This window comes from Ammodytes marinus (assembly GCF_949987685.1).
Source record: "Ammodytes marinus genome assembly, chromosome: 6".
Taxonomy (NCBI): Eukaryota; Metazoa; Chordata; class Actinopteri; order Uranoscopiformes; family Ammodytidae; genus Ammodytes; species Ammodytes marinus.
Window position 1 is genome coordinate 34052790 of NC_137235.1, and position 15775 is coordinate 34068564.

General features: G+C 41.4%; 1 protein-coding gene across 1 annotated transcript in view; it reads left to right on the forward strand.

The window, feature by feature from the left end:
• Positions 1 to 2509: 2509 nt before the first annotated feature.
• Positions 2510 to 15775, forward strand: part of LOC307252054 (adhesion G protein-coupled receptor L1-like) — a 45845-nt gene continuing 32579 nt past the window's right edge. Inside the window, exon 1 of the mRNA XM_080029603.1 lies at positions 2510 to 2557. The gene's annotated coding sequence lies outside the window, so the exon portion shown is untranslated. The remainder of the gene's footprint in view (positions 2558 to 15775) is intronic.

A 15775-nucleotide genomic window follows, 5' to 3' on the forward strand; every position in this document is an offset into this window, starting at 1 on the left:
CAGCCGAACAAAACCCTTTTCACTGCCCAATGTCAGGAGATACAGACAGCTCTCATCCTATTCAAGAAGTGGAAATGACAAACTGAGGTTACAGTGACTAGCTTTGCTTTTTCATATCAGCTCTGACTGAGCAACCAACTGCTGGGAACATCTTATGCAAACATAGCTCCACTATAAGTGGATGTGGATATGTCAACCACCTATAAAGGGTTATGTAGAACACTAAATCTGAAGGAACAATGAATACTGCTAACCAATGCTGACCTCAGCTCACAACAGGCAGTCTTTAATGTCTTTGAATGCTGCCAAGTATACAGTCAAGCCAATGTCAGCCCGTGCCAAGTCTTGCTTCTACTTGTTTTATGACACCCAAGAGGTGATTCTAACCATTTGCCCATTTTCAACGACACATGCTCTGTAATGCAATGCGCCCCCCCACCACCACCACCACAATATTGTGTACCATCCAATCAAAACACACCATGCATAATCTGGAATCAATGAATTATTCAGCTTAATTAAAAATAATTTTGTTAGCGACTGTTGTGCGTTGTGTTTATGCTGTGTAGCTCCTCTTTGGCTGTACGGGAAGCAATCAGAGCTATTCAAAGGGAGTCAAATAAAATGATGAGAAACTGTACTTCATGCATAATCACTGATTTCCTTTTTGTTCTTGAATTTTCACAAGGACATGTGTTTTGCCTTCTGCACACTTCCATGCACATATTAAATATATACTGTAGATAGATAGATAGATAGATAGATAGATAGATAGATAGATAGATAGATAGATAGATAGATAGATAGATAGATAGATAGATAGATAGATAGATAGATAGATAGATAGATAGATAGATAGATAGATAGATCTCTCTGCAGGCTAAAGGAAAGAGGTTTTCTTCTATCCCCTGAGTGACCTGAGCCTTAATTACATGCTGCCATTGCTCCTCAAATGCAAATAGGATAAGCAGCTTAGTAGTTGCATTTGAGTAATGACAGTAATGGCAGAAGCAGATGGGGTAGAAGTGCATCTGCTAGAAACAGATGATGAAATCAGAATGTCATCTAGGTGTAACTGCTTGATTGGTGGCTTTGGTGTGCTTTTGTAAATGGCAGCGAGCGACACACTCGTTTGAACACTTCAGATTGAACATTTCCTATCGGAGCTGCCTCTATACTAAGCTCTGCCTATAAGGTTGGTGGAAATACTGCATGTATTTTGCTGCACAGGCAAACACAATAGCTTTCCTCGTGTTCTTGTCATTGGTATAAACGTAGTAGATGCTAAACCTCAAATCCGAGCTGGTCTGACCTGTGAGAAAAGACACAGACAGAGGCCTAAATAAACATGAGCTGCTATGTATTCCAATATTCGGTTCGTTTTGCCTACACTGCAGCTTATTGTTGCTCACTCAGACAAACCTTGATAGTATATAGTCGAAGAAGCCTCCTCTCTCTCTCTCTCCCTGCCTGCTTCTCTCTGTCTCTGCACACGTACACACGCGCACACTTAAACGCACGCACGCGCATGTGCATTTGCGCGCTCTCGAGTTGCAGGACGCGCAACAAGCGGACTAGCGGATGGAGAGAGGGAGAGAGAGATACAGAGAAATAGAGAGAGAGAGAGAGAGAGTCAGAAGAAGAAGACAGAAGGACGGATACAAGGCGAGGCCAGGAGCGTTGAAACCCATCATTCCCGGTTGTCCAGCTGTTTTTATTATAATATTTGTTTTCTTTAATAATTATCACAGCACTATTTTACAACGCGATTCCTGCCTTTCTGAAAAAAGAAAAAAGAAAGCACGATATATTCCAATGTCCGTCCTGATGTGCTGCTGCGCCTCATCATCACGATTCTTCAAGGATATGCAAAGCGGCTGCTATCACGTCGACGTTCTTTACGCCTGAATATAAAGGATGTTACATCGGAGAGCACACGACCAACAATGAAGAACGACATCTGGGCGCGATAAGCTTTCGAGATCGACGGAGGGGAGAGACGCAGCAGCAGCAGCAGCAGCAGAAGCCCGTCGCCTCTGTGCGTTAATTTGCGCCTAATTATTGTTTTCGCGTGCGATCGTGTTATTTTCCCCCCTCCATTCATCCATTGGAGCCATCACTTAGCCTAGGCCCGCTGTATAACCACAGCGCACCATCTTTGGGCATGAAACCCGTGGGAATTATGATACCAACGTGACGCACTGTCACACAACACACAGCGGGGAAAGACATCGAGCCTCGACAGGAGGGAGGGAGACAGGGAGGGTGTGAGGTCCGGCAGAGCCCGGCTGCACAGTGCACTGATCACAGGAGGAGGACGCCCAGTTGTTGTCGGACACATTGCACTAATGACTGCCGTATAAGCCACGCAGATATCGCCCATGCCCCATTGAGTTTTTTTTATGCATCGGGGAAGAGAGAGAGCGGGAGACAGGGAGGAGAGTACGGTACAGGGTGCGTGAGGGCGCGGAGGGACGAGATGCGGGAGACGCAGTGAGCGACTAGGAGGAGGACCAGGAGGAGGAGGAGGAGGAGGAGGGAAACCGGAGGATTGACGGTAAGATATGGATATAGGCTACGAGGATGCTCTCCGCCCCTCCTCTCTCTCTCTCTCTCTCTCTCTCTCTCTCTCTCTCTCTCTCTCTCTCTCTCTCTCTCTCTCCTGCTGTCATGGCCATGCACTTGATCAACCAAGGCACAGGGATGTGGCTGATGTGCTGCTGTGCCCGGCCTCAATAAGCCTGGCCTGCCTCGCCATTAAAAGCTGGGTCAGTAGTATATAGGAGTGTCGGGCTGGCATGCTTGCTGTCTGTCAAATATTAATGGGCGCGCATGTGATAAGAGCCTCCTCTCTCTTTCACTGGGCCCGTCAGAGGAGGGCAAGGGCGAGAGAGGAGCTTAATGACTCAGGGGTGTCCCACCACCAGCATTGCCCACCAGAGGGGTCTGTCATGGGTGGGCTGAATTATGGTCGTTGTCACACACACACACACACACACACACACACACACACACACACACACACACACACACACACACACACACACACACACACACACACACACACACACCTTCATTGCAGTGTTTGGTGTGCTGCAGTGGGAAGAAGTGGTGTAAACACTTACTACCCATACACAGACACACACACACACACACACACACACACACACACACACACACACACACACACACACACACACACACACACACACACACACACACACACACACACACACACACACACACACACACACACATCATGCACACACGTACAAAGGGGGAACGAATGCAGCGGTTGGTTTGGTTTGTCCCCCAAGATGCAAAGATGAGGAGAAACAAGAGACAAAGAGTGAGAGAGTGAGAGTCCATTATCAATATTTCAGAGAGACGGTGAGAGGACTGGGTCAGTGGAGGAAGCATGAGTGACCGTGAAGGAGGGATATAGAGAGAGGAGGTATAGGCCCAGGGAAGGATGGATGGATGGAGGGACAGGGAGAGTATTCTAAAACATTTTTATGTAACCTTGAATGTGTGCATGAAGGTATACCGTGTTATTTCACGGCACGCATGTGACAAATTATTAGCGCAATTGATTTGAAAAGATTACTATGTAGAACTGTGTTTATAATCATTCTAACAAGGTGACTCACCTAGGTGTGTGTGTGTGTGTGTGTGTGTGTGTGTGTGTGTGTGTGTGTGTGTGTGTGTGTGTGTGTGCGTGCGTGCGTGCGTGCGTGCGTGCGTGCGTGCGTGCGTGCGTGCGTGCGTGCGTGCGTGCGTGCGTGTGTGTGTGTGTGTGTGGGTATGAGTATGCCCACATTGAGCATGTTAGATGGGAAAGTGAAAACAAAGGTATGGAGGTTTGTTTCTATGTCATTTACATCAACTACCGAGGAGGAAAAAAAGCAAATTGATTTGCTTAAACCACTCAGACACACACACGCACACACACAGACTAACACACCTACATGCACGCACACACGCACACGCACGCACGCACACACACACACACACACACACGCACGCACGCACACACACACACACACACACACACACACACACACACACACACACACAGTTTGGATGGAATTGATTTGTAAAATGCACTATATATGTATTTTTCCTGTTTTGGACCACCTCTTTCAGGCTTCTACCATGTCTCTTTGCATCAGTCACACACACTGACTCAGTCTCCCTGCTTGTGCTGTGAGCGGTTGAGGCAGGCCTGTTCAGAGCTGGGGACGGCTATATCCACGTAATATCAATGTTAGTATATGGGATCAGACATCAGCTGGGATTTCACTTATTTCCATTGTACAATGTGGTAGCGAATTATTATTTTCTCTATCTATTAATTAAAAAAAATAATAATAAAAATCATGTGACAAAGAATGACTGAAATGAGCAATCCATTATCTAAATAGGTGCAAATGAATTTACCGTCTATCAGCTTATTGCTTTCATTACATTTAGATAAAGGTACAGAGCGTTTGGATCTCAAATCGGCTCCTTATCAGATCTAGATGTGTACAATGCCAGATGTATGATACAGTATAGAATAACACGTGAGGGGATGCCTGCTGCTTATGGTAAATCCCAGGCAAATCAAATCAGGCTGATGAATACAATCTGAACATCCTTTGTTACGTAACATGAGGCAATGGTGGTAACAAATGCACCGGATATATTCAATGGATATAGCTTCCAAACCTTTCCACATCTCTCATGGCCAAACATCGTCACGTTTGCCCTTACACATTGTCCAGCTCTGTGGCCTATTCTGCCTTTTCCCTGCTAAACAAAAAGCTGCTGGATGCATTGGGCTTTGCTCTGTCTCACCTCACCATCACTAAGGCAGACGCAGTTATCGTAGCTATTTAGCTGTGACATTTTTCCTACTCCTCATGATCAAAATCATACCTGTGTTCCAAATCACATACTTGTTCTTTTTACTACACTACATACTAAAGTACAGGAGAGTTTTAGGGCCACGGGAGAAAAAAAAATCAGATAAGGAAGAGTTTTTTTTTATTATGTTGAGAAATGTCAAGAATAAATACGAATACTCCAAAATACTATTGGAGTTAGTGGGGCATTTATGTATTTTCGGTATACTACAATTGACGTGCATGTATTGGGAGGTCCTACATTTTTTTCTGGCATACTAAATAGTAGGGAAGTATGGGAATTGGAACTCAGTTCTGGAGTCCTGGGGCCTCATTTATAAAGGTGTGCGTAGAAACCTTCCCGAAACATTGCGTTCGCACAAAGCCAAGAATGTGCTGCGCAAAAAAAAAGTTGAGATTTATAAAACTGTGCGGCGAACAGTTGCACGCAATCTTCCCTTTATAATTACCCACCTGCGGTGAATTGTGCACGGACGATCTCCACCCCGTGTCATCCCACTTCACCTCCCAATTTCATCCCACAATCTACCATACATGGCGAATGCTGAATAGCTCCTGAATATGGTGACGCAGAGCCGGCCCGAGGCATAAGCGAACTAAGCGGCCGCTTAGGGCCCCCGACTGCCTGGGGGGCCCCCTCCAAATTTTTTTTATTTTTTATTTTTAGTTTGTGTGTTTGATATTAACATCATATTATGCAAATGTGAGTTATCATACAAAAAAAGGAATACAATGTTTTGGTCTAGATAATTAATAGCCTAAAAATTTAATCAGTTCATCTGGGGGGAAATCCGAAATTATCTGATCATGTCACGTTCACATCCATGCACAGTGTGTATTGAGTTTATTTAAAAACATTTGGAAATGGGGCTGCCCTCAGTTGCCCATGCACTGTGTATAGTCTACAGCCTATTTGAGCCTCGTCTGTGGAAAAAAAAGATACAGTAGCTGGACAACAGAGTTCTTCTGCTTAGTTCCTCTCACTGCATTTAAATGAATTCATTATACAGAGAAATATGTCCCGTAAAAGAAAAAGAGCTCCAAGCCCAACCCATTGGACCCTCCATAATATTTAATTTTATATTAATATTTTTATGGAAAATCCATGTGTCCTTCTTCAATAGCTTCTAATTCATCCGACCCAGTGTCTCCAAATTATTTGTTCACACAAAACTTCTCAGATTTAGCCTCTTAATTTTCCTCTCAAAGTGCACCAGATTCATGCATTTCAATTTAAAAAGGTTAAAAAAATCTCCCGGGGGGGCATACCCCCGGACCCCCCTAGTAGGGTCTGAATCACGGCTGTCTAATATTTTCGCACAGCTGCACAGTGGAGGCACTAGCGGAAAACACTGGGTGTGTGAATGATATTTAACAAAGATCTATAGTTTCAGCAGCGCTAACATTGGAGAGGGGCCCCCTAGTCATATTTCACTTAGGGCCCCCTGAAGGCTTGGGCCGGCTCTGTGGTGACGCACGGCATTATGACTGCCATGAGGAAAAAAGGGAGGCAACCGGCCGCAAAGAAAGCGACTGGGAAGGAAGAAAGCCTGTGCCATGCGTCGCTGTAACTGCCACACAAACACAAACACACACGCGCGCTGATCACATATCATGATTGGCACAGTCGTTATAGTCTTTGTTAAAGATCTCCTATTATACTACTTTTCTGGTCTTCATTTCTTGTTAAAAACTGCTATAGAGCAACCTGACACGAATCACATCACAAAAAACTATGTAGATTTTCGGGAAACGCTTCCTCTCATCTGGGCGATTCAGCATGCTCTGTCAACACTGCGCTTCGGCCATCACGTATTAGCGAACCTGTTGGACTATATGTAGGCCTATATAAAATGTGTTGTGAGAAGTGAAATAATTAGGGCTGTCAAGCGATTAAAAAAATTAATCTAATTAATTACAGGCTCTGTGATTAATTAATCTAAATTAATCGCATACTTTTATGACACTTTTATACCTGTTTATAAACAGCTGTATAGCCTACTACAGTTTGTTTCTCTGTCTCTCTCTCTCTCGCGCGCGCTCGCTCTCCGTCTCTCGTAACTTCTGTCTCCTCCCCTCAGCCAGCTTTATAGGCTACATGAACTAGCGCCGAATTTTCTCAAAAAAACAAGCAGACAAATGACGACTTTCCATCTCCCACAACAGACAGCGCTGCACTGCCACCATTTCGTAGCCTACTTATAGGCAAAAATATTGACACACACACACACACACACACACACACACACACACACTCGTTTAAGTGCGAGACAGCTAGCAAACAAAATTGGAGGAAGATTGAGAGATAGGCCTACTGTTTTGAACCTATAGCCTACATTGTTGCACCCACTAAATCAATAATGCACGGACACTGCGGAGAATTAAGTAAGATGTCTTCCTACCTTCATGTTTATTTGCCGAAGCATCCCATAAACCGTCCATAGAGCCCTCGAGTCGGCCCCTTTCCCCTGCTTCACTCTTTACATTTCTCCCTTTTACCTGCGCGCCCGGCCCGGCAACATGGACATATAAAAGCTACAGGTGCAGCTCCGCACCACTTTTGCACCGGATCAAAGGGCATTATAGAAGTGCGATTAATCTGTGTTAATTTTTTTAATCGCGTAAATTTTTCTGTGATTAATTAATCGAAATTAACGCGTTAATTTGACAGCCCTAGAAATAATGCATTAGCCTATAGTCTATTCCAAAGCATTGTTTCCATTCCGTGAGATCAACACATTTCCAACAACGTCAGATTATAGTTTAAACTTCCAGGGTTAGTTGTTATGGGAAAGAGATGCATAAAATAATTTGCTAAATTCATAACATGATTTTTATCTAACGAAATATATAGTTTTAATTAATATGTTTGGCCTTAACTTTGTACAAAACTACTTTTTACACACAGCCTAAAATATAGACTATTTGCTCTCCCGCTGGCCACTCACAGACACACCTCCCGACGTATATGATATTATTATAGAGTAGAACTATAAAATTAAATTTAAAAATATAGCCAAAACATGTATAGACCTACTTGATAAGTAAATCAACCTACATCATTTCTGCATGCCATAGACAACAGTAGCCTATATTCGCAACAATAGGTACGCACATATAATTGATAAAATTTATTGGGTGCCATGCATTTCACAAGGATATGTGTTTTTCCGATGACAGAGCTTTATTTCGTGGTGTTGCCATTGAGTGTCGCTGATTCCCCGAGTCAGGAAAACCTTGCGGTAGCTCTATGCATGGTCAAAAGTTTGCGTGGGAATACGCACACATCTCCGCAAATAATTATTTTATAAATACCACCGGTTGGCCACCGCACATTTGACCGCACATTCTGCCTGTCTACGCAAGTTTTTCGTGCGCAGCAAGCTTTATAAATGAGGCACCGGGAGTGTGTCTTCTTGTCTCAATCGTTGAAGTAGCTCATACGCACAACAGACAAAGAGGGGGGACAGGATGTAGGTACTGTACAACAGAATATGGCTCATCGTCTTAATAATTGTTCAAAAATATGTTTTGACAAATTTTCACGTCACGAAGAGCTTTGACAGCCTCGCGTCCGTCCGTTTCTTAATATCAACCTCAATATGACAATTTGACATGTTATACTTCCAATAATATGTCAGACCAAGAAGATCACACAAACAAACAGTGCACACCATATCAACACACGTTCAGGCAGCATCACACTGGTGTCAATACAACTGTGAACGTGTCGTGTGTTTAACATGAGCATATCCAGTATGAATAATTAACCAACCCTAAGACATGTTGGTTCCCGATCACTTCACATAAGGGGCATAGCCTATTACCCAGTAGCATATTGAGCCAAGGGCTTTCGCTTCTTGAACCAACGTCGTATGCAGGTGGTTCTTAACTGGCTTGTTGTAAGTACTTACTTTTGATTCCAACAAATAAAGTAACCAATTTTCTTTGTCATATTGATTTTATTCCACCACACTACGACCAGTGTCAGGGTTTGTCACAGCAACACAATGTGCCATTTTCAAAAGGATGAATCACATTTATTTTCCAAATCCGTCAACACAAAGAGGTACATTTTACTAAAAGTTCAAATTCTCAGAAGATATCCACAAGAAAAGTAATGTTTCTCTGAGTAGGCACACTGGTTAAGGCATGAGCCATTCAACTTGTTTATTTTCTTCCCCAAAGATTTGCACTGTTCTTTGTACTAACAGATGAAAAAGCCTCTAAGACACATGAAAATAATAAAATGACAAACAGGTCTTCAATAAATGGTAAACGTTTTTGTTGCAAGCAATACAAACACTTATAATGACAAATATGGATTTATTTACAGCCAACAAAAAGGGCGGTCTAATATCAAATCAGGGTATCCGCAGTTCTTGAAACATCCTAAAAAAGCGACATTTAATTAAGTTTCCATAAAAGGGCCTTAGAAGGTATTAAAAAGTGTAATCCTGAATGCTGTCAGGAAACATTATACACCTTCAAAACCAAAAGAGGGATTGTTTCTAAAATTTGATTATGAGGGGCTTTTCATTGAGTACCATCAGACCCGTAACACTGTCACTGCTGCTAGCTATGGTACTTAGGAAGCTCATTTATTCCTAATAGAAAAAAGTAAGTGTTATTATTAGTGCTGTCAAACGATTAAAATATTTAATCACGATTAATCGCATTTCTATCTATTCTAGCCTAAAGTCCTTTGATTTCTTTTTGTCCCATTATTTTTTTCAAATTTTAATGCTCTTATCACACCCATTCCCTACACCCTTTTAATTCAGTGTATTAAAAGCATAATTAGCAATTCAGTGCAAATAGCCCACAATGTAGATCTCTCTCTCCACCCCCCCCCCCCACACACACACACACACACACACACACACACACACACACACAAAAAACAAAACAAAACAGCATAGACAAACATAATTGGATCTTCTTTTTTTATTTAAAAACCTAACCATAAAACAACATAATAGTATTCAGGCTAAATTAAACTGGTTGTTGTAGTAGGCCTAAATGTTTTGGGAGTCTTATTTCAGACTGTGGAGTGGACACACTATACGCTTGTGTATGTGGGGTGGTTGCTATGGCGCTGTTGCAGCCGAGGCTTCAGTCGCCATTCATAGCGAAAATTAAAGTGAAAATGAATGACTGCCGGCTGCCACTAACGTTCATGGAGGTTTTGGTGTGCGCGCAGAGTTATAAGTAAGACTTCTGCAAATGACAAGCTTTCTTTTCTGTTCTTTTTCCGCAAACTCCCAGACTTACACACGGAAGAAGCTACTAGTAAAGGTCGCACAGCTGAGCTAGGAAGTGCTAGGTTCTGGTTTCTGCTTCAAAATAAGTCAGAATTGACTGGACGTTTAGCCGTTTTGCCAGTTAAATGATTTTAATGTGAAATTACGCTGCAGGACATGTTCCGTTTGAATTAACAGTAACTTAACTGTGAGCCATATAATATGTATAGTTTGTGGTGTTTCAGTTGTTCAAACATTACTAGTTGATTCAACAGCTTGTGAAAACCACAATGTTTGCTAGGCCATGACGAGCGTTAATCGCGTGATAAAAAGAATTATCGCTGTTAAAATGGGTTCGCGTTAACGCCGTTAATAACGCATTAAACTGACAGCACTAGTTCTTATATTATTGAATGAATCCGTTTTAACGGTTAAGCCAGCCATTTATTTTTTGCCACTTATTTGGGTCCAGGAAGTGTCATTTTTATGAAATATAATGTAATTATAGTATTGCCGACATGATTGTGAAACAGGTCTGAAATTGCATTCCATGTGAGATTTTAAAGCTGGGGTATGTGATTTCTGATTGGTCAAAATGAACATGAGCTGTACACTTTGCCCAATCAGAGCGAGGCTCCGATTCTCTGTTCTTATTGGCTGTTGGGACTGTCCATTCACTTGGCATGACGTTGTTGGTGTAGAGCAGGGGTCACCAACCTTTTTGAATCTGAGGGCTACTTCATGGGTACTACGTCATACGAAGGGCACCCAGTTTGATACACTCTTCTGAAATAACAAATTTGCTCAGTTTGCCTTTAGTTATATATTATTATTAATGATTAATGATATTCATCTATGTGACGACACTGATCATGTTAATGATTTCTCACAATAATTATCAACAATGACTTAAAAAAGGTGGAAACAGATTATTATGCTATTTATAGAACAGACCTGCGGGCGCCTCATATGGTCCTTGCGGGCTACCTGGTGCCCACGGGCACTGTGTTGGTGACCCCTGGTGTAGAGCGTGTCAGGGAGGGACCATAGGGGAGGGACCAAAGAGAACAAGTGGAGCGGTTGAGGTATTTGGATTTGAATCTCTATCCAAACTGCCATTTTCTCGCCAAATCCTCCACCCAGCTTTAAGTCCTCCAAATTAAATGACAAAATACATTTTTTTGTCCATGGACTAAAGAATGACAGTCTGCAAAATAACTTATTTCCATTTTCGATTAATCGATTGTTCATTTTGTCTTTATACAGCCCGAACACCTCAATTGAACTATCCTGTCTGACAATGAAAAACATAAAAGAAGAAGATACGAAGAGAAAACCAAACTTGCAATTGTTGGCCGTTATTTGCTTTGAAAAAAAGGCTGATTGAATTATTTCATGATCCAATAGTTGCGGGTAAATTTGTGGTTACCATTCCTATCGTCATCAAAGTCGTAACAGATTTTTCTGAAAGCTCCGATACGTCAGACTCCGCACTTGGCACAAAAACCAAACAAAAACGGACAATACACATCAGCCAAAGTCTGCAGTCAAATACAATTAAACCTAGATGTAAGGGATATGGCATTGTATTGCACAGCCCTTTAGTCCCGCATATGTCTTGATTACATGACCCCATGCAGGTCATTACAGTTTTTTACGATTGCTAAACCACAGTGGGCACAACTGGAACGACAAGTGCAAAACTCTAACAACAGTATGCAGAGCAGCGGTTCATTTGGACCAAACTGTAGCTCGTTTTTCATTGCTTAAACACAATTTTCAAAACTCTACACACCTATCTCATGGCTTAACCACAGCCTGCACAACACTGTGGATTTCCAGCACTTTTTTCAAACGCTAACACACTGCTGCCACAACTGTAAACCACACATTCAAAACAGAATGAATGCCTTTCAAACACTGCGGATTGCAATTTCAACTGAAACACTAAGATGTCTTGTTTTAGACTTGTTAGTATAAAGGGAAAGCTCAAAAAAAATATTTTTTTGGAAATGGACCAAGGAAGACAGGTTGTTGGAGGTAGAAGTGTGGCAGTGAGAGTGTGGATGTGTGGAGGAAGACCTAGAAGACATAGAGCTGTAATGTCTGATTAAATACAGTAAGGGCAACACTGATCATGGTCTCGCATTGAGAGAGGCAGGATTGAGAGTGCAACCCAATCCGCAAGAATCTAAAGTTGCATCTGTAATACGAATTTTCCAGCAAACAAACAGCTTAGAGTTGCATCCTTACAGTAAATGACAACATTACAGGAATTGATTTCTGTATTACAATTATAGAATATTTACACAGATAAATACTACATTTGGAAATGTTTTCAATAAAATATACAAAATGTGTATCTATTGAAGCAAACTTCTGATTTTAATTTCTTTTTGTTTTCCTAAAAAAACTGGGGCCGTATTCACAAAACATTTTAAGGCTAAGAGTAGGTCCTAACGTGCTGATTTAGGAGTAACTCTCAAAAATAAGGGGCGTTTCACTCCTAATTTTAGGACTCCTAACTTTTTTAAATAAGTGTAATTCACAAAGCATTTTAGCGCTAAAACTAGCTCCTAAATCTATGAAAAGCTAGGAGTCCTCAAGAGGACTCCTAAGTCACTAAGAGTAAATCACAGACAGTCATTTGATGGTGTTTTGGATAGCTGTAAGGGGTTAATGATCTTAGTAAAGCTATATTTAGAAAGTATAGACACATTTATATTTATTAAATGTATATAATAAATTATTTATTAAGTTCCTTTTCCTGCAGTTGCTTTGGGTTTACGATGCACTGAAAGTTACTGTTGGTGTCACGTTTGGGTTTAATTTGTTGCTAGAGTAGGCCTATATGTGGTGCTTCGCAGCATCTCCTCCATTCCACAGGTCCGCTACTGTTGCGCGTCTCGCCTTTTTCCTTCCGCATGCACTTTACGATTTCGCCGGCTGTTGTTTCTAAATGGTGAATTTCCCGGTTTGTCGTTGTCTGGCTATTGCTGCATAGTCCGCCGTTGAGAGAAATACAGTGAGAGTGCATGGCGTGCAGCTCTTCAATGAGGATATTTCTTCCGATTCAAATGATTGTAAAATGTAAAATGAATAGACCTATGTGGCGCTATTGTAGGCTAATTGTGAAATAATGTGTGGGAAACCCTGCAGTATCTTGGTTTCATGTTAAATCAGTGTCACTTGTCATTAATTGTATATAAAAACTCTTTACTTTAATACAGCGACACAATATGGATATCTCCCACAGTGTTTCTACAAATTCACTCTTAGCTCTCATTCCCTCTCAGCCAATCACTGTGGGCATAGAAGGTATGAACATGACATCATCCATAGCAACAGGGTCAACACCGCCCTCTAGTCTTAGTTTAGGAATCCCTCCCATTCCTTAGTAAAAGTTGGTCTTATCAGCTTTGTGAATAGGTTTTAAGAAATTACTCCTTACTAAGAACTTTTAGTGCTCCCTAGGAGTACTCTTAGTGCTAAGATAAAATGTTTTGTGAATACGGCCCCTGGTATGTTATAAAATAAACAATTTCATGTGAAATAATTTCACCCTTTCATCAAAGAAAATAATATGAAATTTGTGTGAAATAATTTGTATTATTCAAACTGTAAAGATTAAAAGTTTGTAATTTGTGTATTGGGGTTTGATGCTAGTGTTTGTAGTCTGAGCAGATTCTGAGTGACAGTGTGTGTTATCTCAATGAGGCTGGTTCATAGTGTTTGCTGCACTGAACCTGTTTTGCAGGTGAAGTGAACTGTTCAGCTCCAATGACTGTTGGTAGTGCAGACTGTAGTTAGAGTTTTGCACATTGAGCTACAGTTGTGCCCACTGTGGTTTAGCGATCGAAAAAAACTGTAATATTGGATTATTTTTGTCCCCCTATTTTTAACATCGGAATCACACTTAAAAAGGGATCGTTTTGCAGCTGGCCTGAAAAACAGGGAACAAAAAACAAATATAAATGACGTATTTGATACACATACTTTTCAAGATTTTGATTTATGACCTGTTAATATTGTTTAAGGAAGTGGGGTGGGATTGAACAAGTTTTTACTTCTTCCCTTTTCAAATATGTTGTGGCATTTTTATAGAGTGCTTGGCGGCCTTATCAGTGCAGGAGTCACTAGTGCTGACTCCTGTTGATGCATTTTTAATATTGTATTGTTGTTGCATATTTGAAATAAATCATTCATTCATTCATTCATACGCTATGATGTTTAGGTGAAAACCAAACAGCGATTAATGGCAAAACACTCTTCTCTCGTCCTGAATTTCTAGGAAGATTCTCATGTACCAACAAAGTGCGTATAGGGCGCTCGTACAGGTGTGCTTTTAACACAGAAAGCGAGAATCGAGTGCAGGATAACGATCTTAGCAAAAAGTATATAAGGAAACGCATCAATGTTTAATCAACCATCCTGCAGTCTTCAGAAGAAGCTCAGTTCTTTTGGTGGTGAGACAATTAAATTGCTTCTCACTCGAAACATTCTCACAAACCATCTCTATCTGCCTCATGCAAAGCAATTAATAAACATATGTTGTAATAGTATGGGATGTTTTTTTTTAATTATGAGCACTTTTTAACAGTTAACATACAAATATATACGACCCGTTATTATACTTTATTATACAACAAATAAAAAGTATTAATAAATACACAGACAAAAAAAATCATTCATAATCATAGAGTAAGTCATGTAACGGGAACGTAATATCACACGTTTATCCACATTGAAAACACAAGTAAAAAAAGGAGTCTTTGTTATGGTAAGTGGCAGACAGGCAGGCAAGTAGGACCCAGATGCAGACAGTTAAACTAGAAGGCTATTTTATTAGCTCCACAAAAAACTCCAGGCATGTAAAAAGGCAAAAAAGGCAAGGCAAGGCAAGGCACAGGGAACACAGGAACATACAGGACAGACTCACCAACAGCTACATTGCTCGGACAGGGAACAAAGAAACACTGGTTATATACACACACACACAAGACAGGGTAGACAACGAGGGACAGGTGAAACACAGGGAGCAGTAATCAAACAGGAGGGAAACTTGACAGGACATGGGGAGGAACAAGACAGACATACCAAAATAAAACAGGAAACACAGGGAACCACCAAAACAAGACACGACAAAGACAGAACATGACAGTTTACCGGATTTAATTTAGCCTTGTTTGCCTTCCATACCATACGGATATTTATTCATATCCTTCAGAGGAGAACTACTGTATATGTAGAAAAAATAGTGGCTTACATCACAGAGACACAGCAGTTGACTTTGAAAACTTATTTTATGTGGATTTATCTGGAAGTAATTTACCCCCATTTTGCTCGTACAATATAACCCCCGAATGCTCCCAGGAGCTTGCTACATGCAGTGCAGGTCCTAATGCATCTGAACTTGGCCCCAGAGTAAAGCCTTTGTTTCCCCTGGACTGGAACAAGGGAATGATTGACAGAGGGCGACACCTCAATTCCCCAGAGTCCCCCCATTGACCAGAGCAAACATACACGCTCTAAAACCCTGTACAGTGACTGTAGCATGTAAGGCCCTCAGCCCTTTGGGAGCTGTAGAGGTCAATGGTCTAATACCAGCTCGCCATCACAGAGGGC